The following is a 15,204-nucleotide window of genomic DNA, read 5'->3' as shown; positions in this document are numbered from 1 at the left end:
TACAAATCAAGATAGTGATTTGCCATATGTAACCCAAGATAGTGAATGCGTCAGGCAAGCTGTTTGAATGTATAGACTGCTCTGGCACCCCAAGTCCTGTTACAGGGGGGAGTTTCTCTGATACACACTGTCTACAGGAATAATTCTTGATTAATGTCTTTTAGAGTTCCCAGCTAATACAAACACAAGGTTTTCACAAATATTCAAGGAGTATTATAGACTCAAAAGAAGATGATATCAAGAAGGCTTTGCTGATATTACTTAATACACCTGAATGCCCAGTACAAATAGTCCTGCCTACTTTCTCCCTTTGTATAAGTATACACATTTAAACACAGAAATTGCCTGGCCATATTAATACTAAAGAAAGAGTCTATTTGTCTTTGAAACAAAACTGGAAGATGTTAAAAAATTATTTTAAAATAATATATATTTTTAAGTCTCCTCTGCAGAAACATTAGATTCCATTTCACCATATAATGAAATGTTGAAAGCTTCACCTTGAATTTCTTTCATGGAGTCCATGGAGGTTGTTAAAACACCAAACTCCAAATAGCTTAGGAATATTCAACTCTTATGATTAGAAAGGTTCTGCTATGTAACCTTGAAGCACGTATAGCTTTCTGATAGATCAGAGTAGTAGCTGTATACCAAAACCACACAGGTATCAGTTAAATGAACCAAAATTCAAGGAAATGATGAAGGACTGACCTTTGTCAGGTAGTCATAAAAAGGAAGAACAATTATATATCACCCCCAAAAGCTTTGTTTTAAAATTTCAGACACTGTTCAGTCCACAATAATTATATTGACTTAAAAGCACTAAAACGTTTAGTGGAACAGCTTAGGAAAGCAGAATCTATGAGAGAAATTAGGTAGTTAATGGGGAATTGCTCATAATTTACTAAATATTGTTGCAGATTCCTTGTGTCAGGTTGCAATAAAAGGAAGATGTTACTAAATTAATTTATACTGGTTAATTAACTCCTAGATAATAACCAACTATGCTTTTTTGCAATGCAAATCCAATATTTTAAGCCAGACACCTGAGGTTAGACATCCAAAGTCTCATAGTACCGATTGCTTTACAGATCTTTAGCTTATGCATGGACTTAAATGGCTAAAAGCAGACAGCCACATTTGAATATTGCTTTGTCACAACACTGCTGTACTGATTCAACAATTGATACAATCTCTTAGTTCATTCTGATTGGCTCCTGTGTATCTGACATACTTGCTAAAAAATTGGTTCCCTGAAAAATGAAAGTAAGGATTAAAAATGAAAACTGGGTTGTATGTGGGTTATTATAAACACTGCCCAAGAGTATAGAGGAGCGTAGTGCATAGTTATTTATTTGAGTGGCACATATTTACTTGAGAGTGCTGGACTTTCTTCAATAATGCATATCACCTCAAGCTAGGAAAATGTGACTAGCTAAAGGCAGAGATGCAAATGATGCTGTGTAAGCTTTTTCTTCCTTTCTTCAGTCTTTTATTTGCAGTGAGGAGGGAGGCAGAGGGAGATATGTGGAAAGAATTTATAAGAAAAGGTTTGGTGTGCTACATTTGTTGTCTGGACTTGCTCCCGCTGTTTGCCTTTAAAGTGGTCTTACATTGCTGTTGCTCTAAGAATAAATAAATAAAAATAAGTAAAAAAAAAAAAAAAGCCACATTTTCAAAGAATTTGTTTTGTGAAAAGCCTTGACAGATTTTTAGAACTACCTGTGGAAAAGCAGCAGGAACAAAAGTCACACCTGCACCCCAGATTCAAAGAGAATCCAAACCAAGTTGTAGTTAATACTGAAAAGGTCAGTTTTGCTTTTTTTGTGGGGCATCGATTTTCCTGTTCATTATCCTCCCAAAGTTTGAAAGAAAAAGACCCTAATAAAAATATTTTTTGAAATCCTGCAGGTAATTTTCTGTCTCAGTGCATTTTTAATACTAAGACTCTACAAGATACAAACTGAAGCAACTCACTGAAGCTGACAGGTCTGAGGATGTCACTTATGTCACTTAAGGTTTTTTCATGTTGCTCCTGTGACATATGCACTCCCAGGAAGGGCAGTACCATTCCAGAAAACCTGAGTTAGACCCTGACATTACAACATCACCTTCAGAGGAGCTGGGAACAAAAGGTAATGACACAGTGTTACAGCAAGCAGGCCATTTTAGTGAGTGACCACTGAGAAGTTAGACCTAGTACCAACACATTAGCTTTCATCTGTGAATTCCAGAGTTCTTTGGACAGAGTTATCACCTTTAATCTAGACAAGGACTTCTAATTCTATGCAGCATTTCCAATGCAGGGGAAGTCAAAGCCAGAACAAGGATCAGAGCTGAACGCCTCTGAATTTTTGCCTGATAAGATGTAACCTGCTAGCTGGACTGCAGGGTTTTGTCAAAACATGATAAAATTTCATTTTGATGCAGGGGGAAGAAATTAACATTCTTGATTGATGTTTCCTGATACTTGCTAGGCATTTGGAATGGAAAATGCTGGGGTGGAGGCTGGCCCTTTATTTTATTTGTTGGTCAGTGATAAACCAAAAAATCTGTATGAGTTCACAAAAGCCCTCACTAGTCACAGTGTTAAAGTCAGCCTGCTCTCTGCCCTGCATCCTTCCTCTGAGCTGCTGGTGGAAAGCACTTCTGTGCAAGCATCACTTTGTGATTTTCCAGGACAAGGATGGAGCCACCTTTGTTTCATAAAGCAAGGGTAGCTGCTGCTCCTGGGCAACTTTTAACTTACTTATTGCTCTTTGCAGTACCTGCAGAAATGAAACCAGTGTGTTCAGAAGAAAAGTCCATCTTTCTTTATTTTGTGCTTTCACAGTCCTTTACAATTTACTAAATGCTCCCCAGGGGTCAACTTGTGTAGCAGTGCTGTGCATTATGTGGTAACTGCCATGGCAGTACTTAGACCGGCACTGGAGAGAATTACACCTGAAACGTTCCCTTTGGTTTTATAGTACAGAGCAGTGCCCTCTGCAATACCTCCAACTTTAAAGTACAAAGAACTAGAATGATTCACTGTCCTACTTCAGATTCAAGAGAAAGCAGACTTTTGCCTTGCTATTAAGGAAAGAAAAAAAAAAAAAAAAAGGAAGAAGAAAAAGCTTTTAGGCATCTCCTGTTCCAGCTGTAAAGATGTGGCAGGCAATGTAAATTGAGCATTCTTGGCAGGTAGCTTCTTCCTAACATTTATGGGTCAGGTTGTCAGACATGAACAGCAGGGTCAGCCAACTTCTTTCCTACAATAAGTGACACACATTTTTACTTGTAGAGATCTAAGCGATTTTGTGCTCTGGACACCTTATCCCTGTTTTTGTTTACAAAGTAAAATTTTAAATGAACTTTTAAATTATATCTTAAATTATTTTCAATCAGATGGGTCTCTAGATGCAAAAGACATTTTATTTTATTTTTTTCTGCTTCAGGTACTGCGCCAATAATTCAAATTTTCTTAACTTTACTTTGTAATAATACAAACCAGCCCTCACCAAACACATTTACTATTTGTAATTAAAAGCATTTAGTAGATGGGAGTTTCTGAAGGAGCCTATATAGGGGCATGAAATCAAAGTTCATTTTTTTCTCCAACTTGAAATGGTTTCTTCAGCTTCTGAAATTATAGAAGCAGACTATTAGGAGTGCAAGACACTCCCTGAATTCATGGTGAAACACCAATCATATGACATGTCTCCTGGCACCAGGAAGCAAAGCTTTTTCAAGTTTAAAGAGATGACTTTTTCTTCCAAAACCCTACCAAAATCATTCTGAGGAAAATAATTATTATTTTTTTAATCTAAGAGAGACATCAGGGACAGTCACTTGATCTCAGAAGATAATTTTCCCAAAGCTTTCCTCTGTTACCAAAGCTTAATATCATGCATTTGTGCAGAGAACCAACATCATTCTCAGAAAATATTATTTCCATAAGGATTTTGTTTGACTTTTCATTGATTTCTGTATCTATATTTTATCTTACATTTTTTCATCCCTGTAAGTGATTATACTAGGATAGATAAATGTTAATGTCTTTCTCTTGGACATTTATTTTATGGAAGAATGAACAGAATCCTAGAAATCTTATGAGTGCCTTGGTTGCCTAAGCATATGAACCTTGTGCCTAAATGACACCTCATGATATACTAACTGAGTCTAGCTTCACTCTCAAACAGATTTAGTATCACCTGTCATGAAACTGCCAACCATATGCCAACACCTGGGATAGTCTCAGAAACCTAGTAATACCAGTAGACACCTTTAGGATATGCAGCTGGGTTGCTCTCCTATTTCAGAGAAGTGTTAAAGACTCAAGTACTACCAGTAAAACATGACTTAAGAGTTGTTACTTTCATAACCCTTGTAATGGCAATGGCAGAAACAAGGATGAAGTTTGAAATATGTTCTGGTTCTCCTTTTAAAGTACAACTCACGTAGTCAGAGAAAGCCCACTGTGACACAAGCTAGGTCCCTAGCTAGAATTAGAGAATTATCTTGGACAGACATCTTTTCACTCTTCCAAATGCTGTATTAATTAAATTCTCTTGTAATCTTCTGGAGTGGCAGCAAAAAGTGCTGTTGTGGCAACCCTAGAGCTGTCCCTCATGAAAAGGCTCATGCTGAAAAATTCAATTTACAGTAGCTTCTTCTAAATAGCTCAGATACTTGGGCTTAACTGGTATTGTAGTTTTCAGAGTAATTGTGACATTTTATTTGTATGACTACAGAGAAAAATATAAATATTTCAACAGAGGGATGGAGCCAGTTTCCATTTAGCTCAATTAATATTCTCAGTTTTGTCTTCTGAAATTATATCAAGACCTTAATAAATAAAATGTTATTTTGCTTAAATGGAATACAGGTTGTAGTATTCTACAGAAGAGTTGTCTTTTTTTGTTAAAATGCCTGTATCTGCAGTTTTCTTCCATTTTCAGCAGATGCATTACCTTCATTTCTATTTTGTACTTAATGTCATAATATGATATTAAAACGCCCAACCCTAGTTTCTCATTATGCTGAGCTTTACTAGAATAATTATTCTTCAGGCTTCACTTAATTATATGCCCCTCCATGTGTTACTTTTCAACATCCTAAGTGGTACCACCTTATTGCTAGGAATATTAAACAATGAAAGGCAATACTCTTTTGTTTGGTCACACAGCATGCTGTGTCTGAAGTCAGTCTCCTTTCATATATGCCCCCTCCTATCTTCTGAATGATATTCTTTACAAGGTTTCAAAGAAGGGCACTTCCAGTCATACTTGCTCTAAACTGTTAGGGTTTGCATGTGTTTTTTTAAATATTTCCCATATCCCTGATATTCCCCAGTTATTCAGAAAGAAATTTAGAAATTAAATTAAAAAAAAAAAATATAAGAATGGAAAAATAAAATAAAATTGAAAGGAACTACAGAGATTTAGAAGCTTTATTTTAAGTCATTTTTTTCTTACCCTGTCAAAACGGCAAGCTGGTAATCAAGGTGGAAAATAAAGCATTGGAGAAACTACTTTTCTGCAAGTGGTATTTCTTAGATACCTAACATTGTGTTTACTTTAAAGAATGAAAATACTTAAGAATAAATAAAAAAAAAAAAGAGAATGATTAAAGAGAATTAAGTTCTTGATCCAGTTAAATTGAATCATAGTATCACAGAAACAATTAGGTTGGAAAAGAACTCTACAATCATTGAGTCTAATCTAAGACTTAACACCTTCAACTCAACTTAACCATGTTAATAAGTGATATGTCCAGTCCTTCCTTAAACACCTCCAGTCCATCCAATGTTTGATGGGAGTTCTAATCAAGACTTTTATATTCCCAAAGTTTTTTCATTATCATCCAATGATATCATGATATGATTATCATCCAGAAATGCAGAACCTTCCAACCACACAAATGTTAAACATTGACAGTTTGACTAACCAACCCAGAAATGCTACCTTTAAATAAGTGTGGTTTTTCCTGAGAATAATTTTAATGAGTTTGATTTTAAGAAACATATTGACAATGTCCAAATAAGTGAGACAAATAGAATTTTTATATAGTCAACACTCTTCTATGTCATCCAGAGAAACTGTGAACCCTAGGCCACTGAAGTAAAAAAAGGTCTCCCATTAGTTAAATCAGCTTTTTGGCAAACTGAAAATGAGGAGATATTAGTAGTGTCACAAAGACAGAAGGCTATTTTAATAGGTTAGCCCAAAAAAATGTTAATTTTGTTTTATTTTGTGGATTATTTTCTTTCACAATATTCCAAGTCATAGTTTTAAAACACAACCTCTCAAAAAACAAACACAAAAGAAGATCAACCAACCCCCCCCAAAAAAAGCTCAAATTAAATCTTACTGATAAATCATCCTGAAAAACAAAGTAACCTGTCAATCATTTCCAATCAACAAATCCTAACATTTAATCACAAGCATATTCACACTTCAACATGGATCCACTTCTGTCTTTAAGCTTCTAATTAATAATTGTGTTGTCAAAATGCAGAATCATGAATAGTCCTTAAGGATTTTCCTGTACAGAAGATGATGAATACTTGTACTTAGCCAATCAAAAGTTCATTTAGTTGTTAAAGAATATTTGTCTTTAAAGTAGAATCATTTAATTATAAAATTATTATGGTTGGAAAAAGCCTTTAAGATCATTGAGTCCAACCATTAAGCCAGCCCTGCCAAGTCTACTTAACCATGTCCCCAAGTAGGTTCAAACATTCAAAATTACAGGCTTTTTGCCATTTTAAACATAATTTTGAATGTTAAAGAAAGTGAATATCTAATTAATGATTATTGAAAAAGGCAGTTCTCTCTAGGCTGTGGACTACTGTTCCATGAATCTTCCATAGTACAATGGATTTATTGTACCAGGGTGGATACTATTGGGCCAATTATGTTACCAATACTGACACTTCATATCCTGAATATAATTTTCTTTACAGAGTGTAAATGCATGAAAAAACAGTGGGAAAAAAAATCTTATTTATTCACTGGATAATGAAGAATGAAGACTCTGTATATGTGTACATATATATATATATATATATATAAATATAAAGAGAGAGAGAGAGATAACTAGATTGTTTCTAAGGTGAGTATGTCAAATATTGTACAGTTTCTTTCTGCTAAAGTTCAGATGAAAATTAATCTTTGACAGCTTTCTGCTTACCAGCTACCTTTGAAAGAAAAACTTTTTCATTTCACAATGATCTCTGGAGCTTCCAGTTTCCTCTTGGCTTCTTGGCCCTGCATTGTGAAGGACCTCTCAGTTATCAAATTTACTTGAAAACTATTGTCTCATAGGCAGGCAAATGCAGTAAAATAATTCCCAAGACAAATGTTGACCCTTTTGCTTTTTGCCTCTTAAGAAAATTCCTTTTACAGGCTGAAACTGCTATGGTAGCTGTTTCATTGATCAATATAAAAATTAAAGCAAAGGAAATACCTGGAGTTAAAATGATGGAAGTGAATTTATTTACTGAAAAATACAGAATAATTTTGTATGCAAATAGGTGAAGCTTTGCCAGTGTTTTTCATCATCTCCTCGCTGAAGTTTTCCAATGTGTTAAAAAGGCATTATAGTACACATTTTGCATAGTCATTGGCTTACCTCAAAGGGATATGCAATATCCATTGTTGACACAAACAACCTATTTTATTTTGAAATTCTTATATTTGTACTCATCAGCAGCATAATGAAAGATTACAGTTTTATTAAATCAGAGATCTCTCCCTTTTCAAGCTAAATATCCTTCACTACATTGGTTTATGAAGCATGCTTTTGTTTCTTTGTTGTTTTTAAAATTAAAAAAAAAATGCATAAAGGTATTTGGAGAATAGCTAAAAGGAATTGAATTCTTTAGCTGAAAAGATTTGTACATGCCTCATGTTTTCCCAGATAAATAATCAAGAATAGTGATCTTGTCCTAGCTGATCACAGACAGGCAATGATCAAATGGTACTTTTCACAGACTGTCTTGTTTAGGAGTTGTGCAGACTGTTTCAGTTTCCAGTTTCCCAGCTTGCTGAGAAAAGTTGCAGTAATCTGTTCCTGTCCTCAGCTTTCTCTTTAAAGAACTGTCCACAAGAGGGCTAGGCATAACATAGATTAAAAACACAAAACAAAATTCCTTAAAAATTTAATGAAGACAGCAATGTCATAATTTAATCTTCATATGGACTGGGATTTTTCTAAAATGCAACAGTTATTGTAGAGAGAAATTTGTAAGACTGTAATTTGGTTAAATTTGTACAACTTGTGGATGCTCATAAAGTTTAACAGGCAATTGAAAATTACAACATAGTAAAAATGACCACAGAGCAACATTGTTCATAAAGACTTACGTGACTAAGATTTTGTTCCAAAACCAATCAAATAACAGATACTATGAAATGACAGAAGTATTTTCAAATGCTAAATAAGGAACTTGTCTTGCAAGGAAACAGTTTTTCCCTAAGACTAATCTCTACCTTAATGATTTATTGTAAACCTTTGAACCTTCAAAACTGGAAGAAAAAAATAACCAAAAAAAACCCCAACAACAGTGCCAAGCAAACAAAATAAAACAAACAAAAAAAAACAAACCCAAAAAAACCCCAAAGCAAAACAGAAAAAAACCAAACCCAACCAACCCAAAAAAACCAAAACCACCAAAAAAACCCACCCTAATGTGACATCTATTCTGCTTTCTTTGCTGCTTTTTCAGTGTGCACTTATACCCGCCATGCTTGTGCCAGGGAAGATGGGAAAAAAGAGAAATTAACCATGTGAAAAATATAATTTCAACAGGATTTATCCATTTGTTACTCCTTTAAGAAAATTAAATATGCTGCTTGAGCCCTATGAGAACACATTTTCCTTCATCAGACTGACAGGTCTTAAGGAATCAAGCAAATTTTGGAGCCAACTCTAAGCACAAAAGAAAATATAATTCTTTCATGGACAGAATGTTGTTTGCTTTAGCACAACAGAAGAATAAAATTCAAAGAAGGGAATGAAGTTTTCTATCTGGCCAGCCTGATAGTTGTTTCCAGCCCTCCCCATTTTTTTGGCCATGGTAAGCACCCCCTTCACCACAGCACTCTAAACAGCATGGACAAAACAGCCTAGTTACTATCCTGTTTCCAGTGTGCCTTGCTTCCAAGAAACACTCCCAATTTCCATTTTGTTTGGGACCAACACTCTCAGGGAAACCAAGAGCTAAAAAAGGGGGAGATCAAACTGAAATGTCAGTGAAGGTTGAATTGAGAAAAATTTCAGTCAATATTCATAATTCAGGCAGTATAAAATCCTACCATAGCATTTCTGCATCTAATTATTTTTGTTTGGTTTGTTAAAAAGTTCTGATCATATGATTCTAAGCAACTTAGGAGTTCCAGGTTTCAAAAACTTTCTTAAGTCAAAATGGATGTATCATACTGCAAAGATACTTCTACATTACTCTGAGTATGGACCAACTGGGAAAAAAAAAATAAAAAAGTTTAAGAAAAGGAGGATGTTCATAAGAAGAGTAATTACAGCATCAAGGTTATCTGTATAAAAAGCTTAGTTTCACATGTTTTCCATAAACTCAGGGTACAGACTATGCTTGAAAGAGTTTTGGGCTTTTTTTTGCTTTTCTCTTATAAAGCCTAAGAAAAAACAGGAAAAAGCATTTGGATTTATGCCTAAAGTATCATTTTAAGGTTCTGTAAGCTTTTCTCCCACCTGTCTAATGGTAGAGAGAGACAATGGTAGAGGGAGCGCTATAAAATGTTCTACTATATGTAAATAGCTGTACTGAAAGACCATTTTTAAAGTTTCAAATCAAGTACTCAAGAGACATCAAAGCAAGAATTAACTCCCTCCCTTCATATCCAAAATCATGTAGTCTTTAAATATAGTATGACACAGGGATTTTTTCTAGATCCTCCCCCCACCTCATTATGGGTATGTGAAAAATGGAATTAAATTAATCAGCAGGTCTTCAGCATTTTGCTTATTTTTATTTTTCAGTCTGTGTGCCTAGGCGTCACTCATACACACCATTCAAGCACTGAGCTGAAGACAGAATTATTCATTCCCTTCTGGGCTTCCCTATGGTGCTCATCATGCAAGGCTCTGCGAGCTTCCTGAAGGTTAATTTATCTTAACAAAACCTCTCCGAAGTGACAAGGTAATATATTCCACATTACAGACAGGCAGCAGAGACACATAGACAACAGTCAGTGCTGAGCTACCAGGGTCCACGTTGTGGGATTTTGTCACATTTTATAATAATCTGCATCTTCAATCACAGCATCCATTCACTTTAATTGCAACTGTGACTGCTCAGTGCTTCTTCATCTGAGCCCTCAGGGTCCTGAGATGGGCATTCAGAAATGAGCAAGCACACTGTTATTGACCCTGTTTGAAACATCTAATGTAAGGCATGGAAGAGTCCCTCAGGAGCTCTGATGGTCAGAGACAGATTCTGCATCTAGCTGGAACTTAACTGCCCTGAGAGGAAGGCATTCATTCTCTTCCAATGAATGTAAAGCATAACTACCACATATGACAACATCCTTTACTTTCTAGGCCTAACCAAGAATCCATTCTCAGAATAGCAGAACTTTGTCTAATGAGTGAACTATGAATCCAGGTTAAAATTAGGAAGGGCTCACCTGAAGTAGATCATAATTGCCTGGAATAAAAGGAATGGATTAAGATAATGGACAAACTTCATTATGGTATTTTCTAACTTTCAACCCTTTCATTGATGCCTCATTGTAGTGGTTTAGATTCGCCAATTTGAGTTTCCCAGCCAACGCACCAAATAATGCGGCTGGTTTTAGCGCTAGCTAAAATCACCAGGGTACTTACTCATTTCTTGCTGTGAGATATGGATTAGGAGAAGGGCAAAACAGGCTTAAAATTTAAAAGGAATGAAGAAACTTTATTAACAGGACTACAAGAATAAGAAACCAGAATAAAACCTCCAGAAACCTTTTCTCCTCCTACCCAACTTTCTCCTCTCCCAACTGATAATGTAGAGACAAAACTTGGGATGTTAGAACAGTACCAACTATACAATAGTCTTCTATCAGTCCTTGGAGGGAGAGGAATTTTCTCTTGTAATGCCATGGAGACTTCTCCACAAGAAACAGTTTTCTCGTGGCTTTTCATTTCATTGAATAGCAGCAACCCAAGCAAATATTCTGCCATTGTGACATTTCCTCCCATTTTCACAGCCCTCCTAGAGGTGTGTCCATGGGCCACGAACTCAAGGGGTATTATTTTAAGAATGAGTTATTCAAAGGCAAAGGTTCTCTCCATCTGTCTCTGTGACCATCTCTGGAAACAGGTTTTCTTCTTCTCTCCCTGGGGGCAAAGGGTCTTCATCACTCTCTCTGTTCAAGCTTCTCATGGGATCACAGCTACTCTAATATCTGCTTAGCTTCATCAATGGATACCTTTACTCAGATCTACAGCTTGAATACTTTATTCCCCCAATACTCTTTCATGAATTAAAGCAGGTATTTTCAGTATATCATTGTCCATCTCTATGGCCCTACCAAAAGAATTACAGCCCCATTCGGCATGTCCTCATTCCTCTTCCATCTGAGGCTTGACTCCTTCTTTTACTGGCCTTGATGTTTCATGTTGTCTCTTTACATGTCAATTGCTCCATCTTTTTCTCTCCCTGGAGAGAGGATCAAAGTTTGCAGGTCTCAGCTGTGTAGTGAAAGGGTTAAATCTTGCCCAGGCCTGTGGATGCTCATGTGATCTCTGCCAGGGGCAGTGGCTGGAGCTGTTTATGCCGGATGATTTTTTGGTGGCTGCACTGGGATCTCAGCAGCCAGGCCAGCCCGGTGGCACTGCTGGAAAAGGCTCAGTGGGCTCCTTGGGAAGGGCCTGGCCACCCTGGGAAGGGGCCCCAGCTACCCCGCCAGAACGGGACCTGGAGGGTTTCCTGTGAGGGCCCAGCGCTGCAGCAGAGCCTGGCCTGGGGTCCCCCGCAGTCTCCATCCCCTGCCCAGGAGCTGCTGGGGTCCTGCCCAGCGGTCCCCGAAGGCCACACAGGCCCCGGGTGAGCAGGGCCGGCCCCATCAAAGCCCCACTACCTTTCAAGGCTGGAAACAAAGAGAAAGAGTTCCCGGGCTTGTGGTTTTTAAAAACAGGTATTCACTGAGGTGGACCTAATTTTCAGTGGTGCAAAATGCTGTCAGTTCTCAGAAATAGCCCACTATTGGCCTTTCTCAGGCACAGAGGAAGCTCCCAGCAGCTTCTTTCAAAGAAATCCCTTCTGCGGGTGTTTCATACTTCTTTCCTCAAATGTCAAACTACCATGTTATAGGATCTTTCTTTTATCTTACCTTTCTCCTGTTTCTCCAGATTCTAATTGCAGGGGAAGTTGTGCAGCTAGTCCCTTTGCATGTCTGTTCACTCTGTGAAAATGTCATATACGCACTAAGTCAGCATTCAGGGCTTTGAGGAATTTAGGTCCCATGAATGAACACAGATTTCTATGGGATGTGAGCTGCTATTGCGCATATGCAACCCATATTTATTCACATTTTTGATAATGGCTGGCCAAATGTGCAGGAATTTTCACAGGAGTGAAATGTACAAACACAATTGATACCTCTGTAAAATACCATGTTTCTAATCTGAAGAAGAAGAGTGTAAGAGTATTCAAAATAAAAGATCTTAAAAGTAAAATAGAACTAATTTCTAAAATTTTTATAGTCCTCTCCTCTTCCATTGCTGGTTTCACAGATAGTTGATATACATTTCAGTAAGTAGAGAAGACCCAAAGGTAACAACCACCACTTGAAACCCTAAAAGGCAGAAATAACATAGAAACATTACATCCCAAATGTAAAGTTTCACAAAGTATGTATCTACAAACTATGAGTATGGATCGTGTTTACACAGAACAAGCAATCTCACGGAAGTAACAAAATGCATCACTTGGCAAGTGTTCTTCAAATTGGCAATCATCCCAAACGCTACTAGTTTTGAAGGATTCTACATTTATTCTCTGTCATGAGTAAGATTATGATGTTGCTTTCATCATGAAATAGCGCTCAATTGTATTAAAATTTCGGGGAGCCCATAGCAACATCATATACAAATGTAAGTAATTCTTGTCCCCAAAGAACTTAAGTCTTAAAAATATGTTTTGATTTTCTCTCTTTAAAGATCAAAAATTCTCTAAGTGTAGACAAGGCTCTCATTGGTTTGGGTACTAATAATTCTATGAGAGTGCTATCTCCTTTAACTGAATAAATATGCAATTGTTTAAGAAGTCCCAGATAATCTCAGGTTTCACAGTTAACCTTGCACAAGTTCTTTTCCAAATTTTTAGCAAAATAATTACTACTGAGTTATTGTGCTACTTCCAATATATAATACTGTTGAATAATACTGTTGAAATACCGTGACATGCTGGGAGAGGCTCATATGAGCACTTGGGTTAACAAAACTGAAGAGCAATCCTCAGTGAGGAGAACCAGCCTCCATTTAAACTTTCATAAATCAATAAAAAAATTGAAATTGTAAAGAAATCTTTGAAATAATGATGGAAAAAGAAAAGCTGAAAATATCAAACAGTCAACAAGAAAAAAAAAAATAAATATAATTTTTTGGTTTTATTTTTAATTTAGGTTGTTGGATTGCAACAGTCATGGTCCCAAGTTTCCAGCAGGGCAAGGCAGCCCATATCAGTCCATGTCTTTATGGGACCAAAGCACTCCAACCTCATTTCTGTTTAGATGAACAATAACCTTAATTTCTAACCTTTCCTGAGCTTGGAATCACTACCTCCATAATCACTATTTTTCCTTAAGAGTTAGAACAGATGCATAGACCTGGGATCTGTAAGATGGGAAGAGTGACAAACATGCAGAGCTACTAATGATTTTGAAGGAGCATTTGATCTGTAACATGTATTGAAGTAGTAATAAGATACAGAAGTGATTTACATAATGCAGCTCCAAGGCATCATAAATGGGTCTTCCATTATTACATTTCATTGGCATGTTTGAAAATTCTACTGTGAATGGACACTTTTTTTTCCTGACCTGGGAGGATGTCCAGTGACGTCTCATCTGTTACAACCACTGAGAGGGAGGAAAAAAAGGCATCAGGAAGCCCACATGAACTATATCATCAGTGTTATAAAGCACAACTGATACTTCTCACTTAAGTGAGACTACATTAAAACTCTACAGCACAAAAAGCAGAGATTTCAAACACGATGACTAGAAAAATTCACTGCCCAGATTTATACAACATGGTTGATTGTGGAGAAGTCACACCCATCAGGGTGAAATTTAACATTGATATCACAAGGTGATTATTTCTGCTTTCTGTTTGAAGTATTTCTTAGAGTCATAAGGCTTGTTGCAGCACATGAATAAAATAAAAATAATAAACATGTAACTAAATAATAGGATTCTTTCCATTCAATCCATTTTCTAATACATCCTCTGTTCTGATATTTTAATAACTATATATATTATTTTGTACATCCCTGGGACAGTAATTTAAGATTTCATTAATTCCATTGACTACAAGATATTTGGAAAAATTATTTTTTTCTTCTAAATTATAAATTGATAAAATTAAATTTACCTATCAAGTGTCTTGAATTTAAATAGGAAAATAAAAGATAAAGAAGTGATATGTTTTTGTTTTCTGCTTTCCTTCTAAACCAGGTAATACTGCTTAGATCCTTTTTCCTCCTGTCTAATTTACATTTAACTTGACTGCTGATAATATGTCTCTAATTTGTAATTTCAACTGATTACTGATGATGTACATGGGTTTGAAGTGAATCCTACAATCAGCCTTCATTTTCAGGAATGACTTAGGATTTTGGCTACCCATCTGAAAAGGAACTGATTTCTTTTATAGAAATTATTGAAACATTCACCATCTGAACCTGCAAAGATCTCTACTCTGTGTATTTAATTATTGAATAACTGACAAACCTTGACTATTTCAGATAATTTAGGTCTACCACATTTAAGGACTGGTGCTTTTCTTTTGTTTAATGGTCTTTCTTTGGTTTTGAATATATCCATCATAACCTCCTTTAAAGTAATTAAATATCTGTGCTAATAGGAAATCTTTCAAGTAACACAATTGTTTTCCCATTTGGGGGATCATTTAAATAATTTAAATTATATTATATTTATTGTATTAACTTTTTACTTATCATTATTTCTAAGGTTA

This window comes from Pseudopodoces humilis, chromosome 1 (genome assembly GCF_049639895.1).
Source record: "Pseudopodoces humilis isolate 2021_Gansu_Grassland_sample_001 chromosome 1, ASM4963989v1, whole genome shotgun sequence".
NCBI classification, from domain to species: Eukaryota; Metazoa; Chordata; class Aves; order Passeriformes; family Paridae; genus Pseudopodoces; species Pseudopodoces humilis.
The sequence above is the reverse complement of the archived record's forward strand: the minus strand, read 5'-3'. Positions refer to the sequence as shown.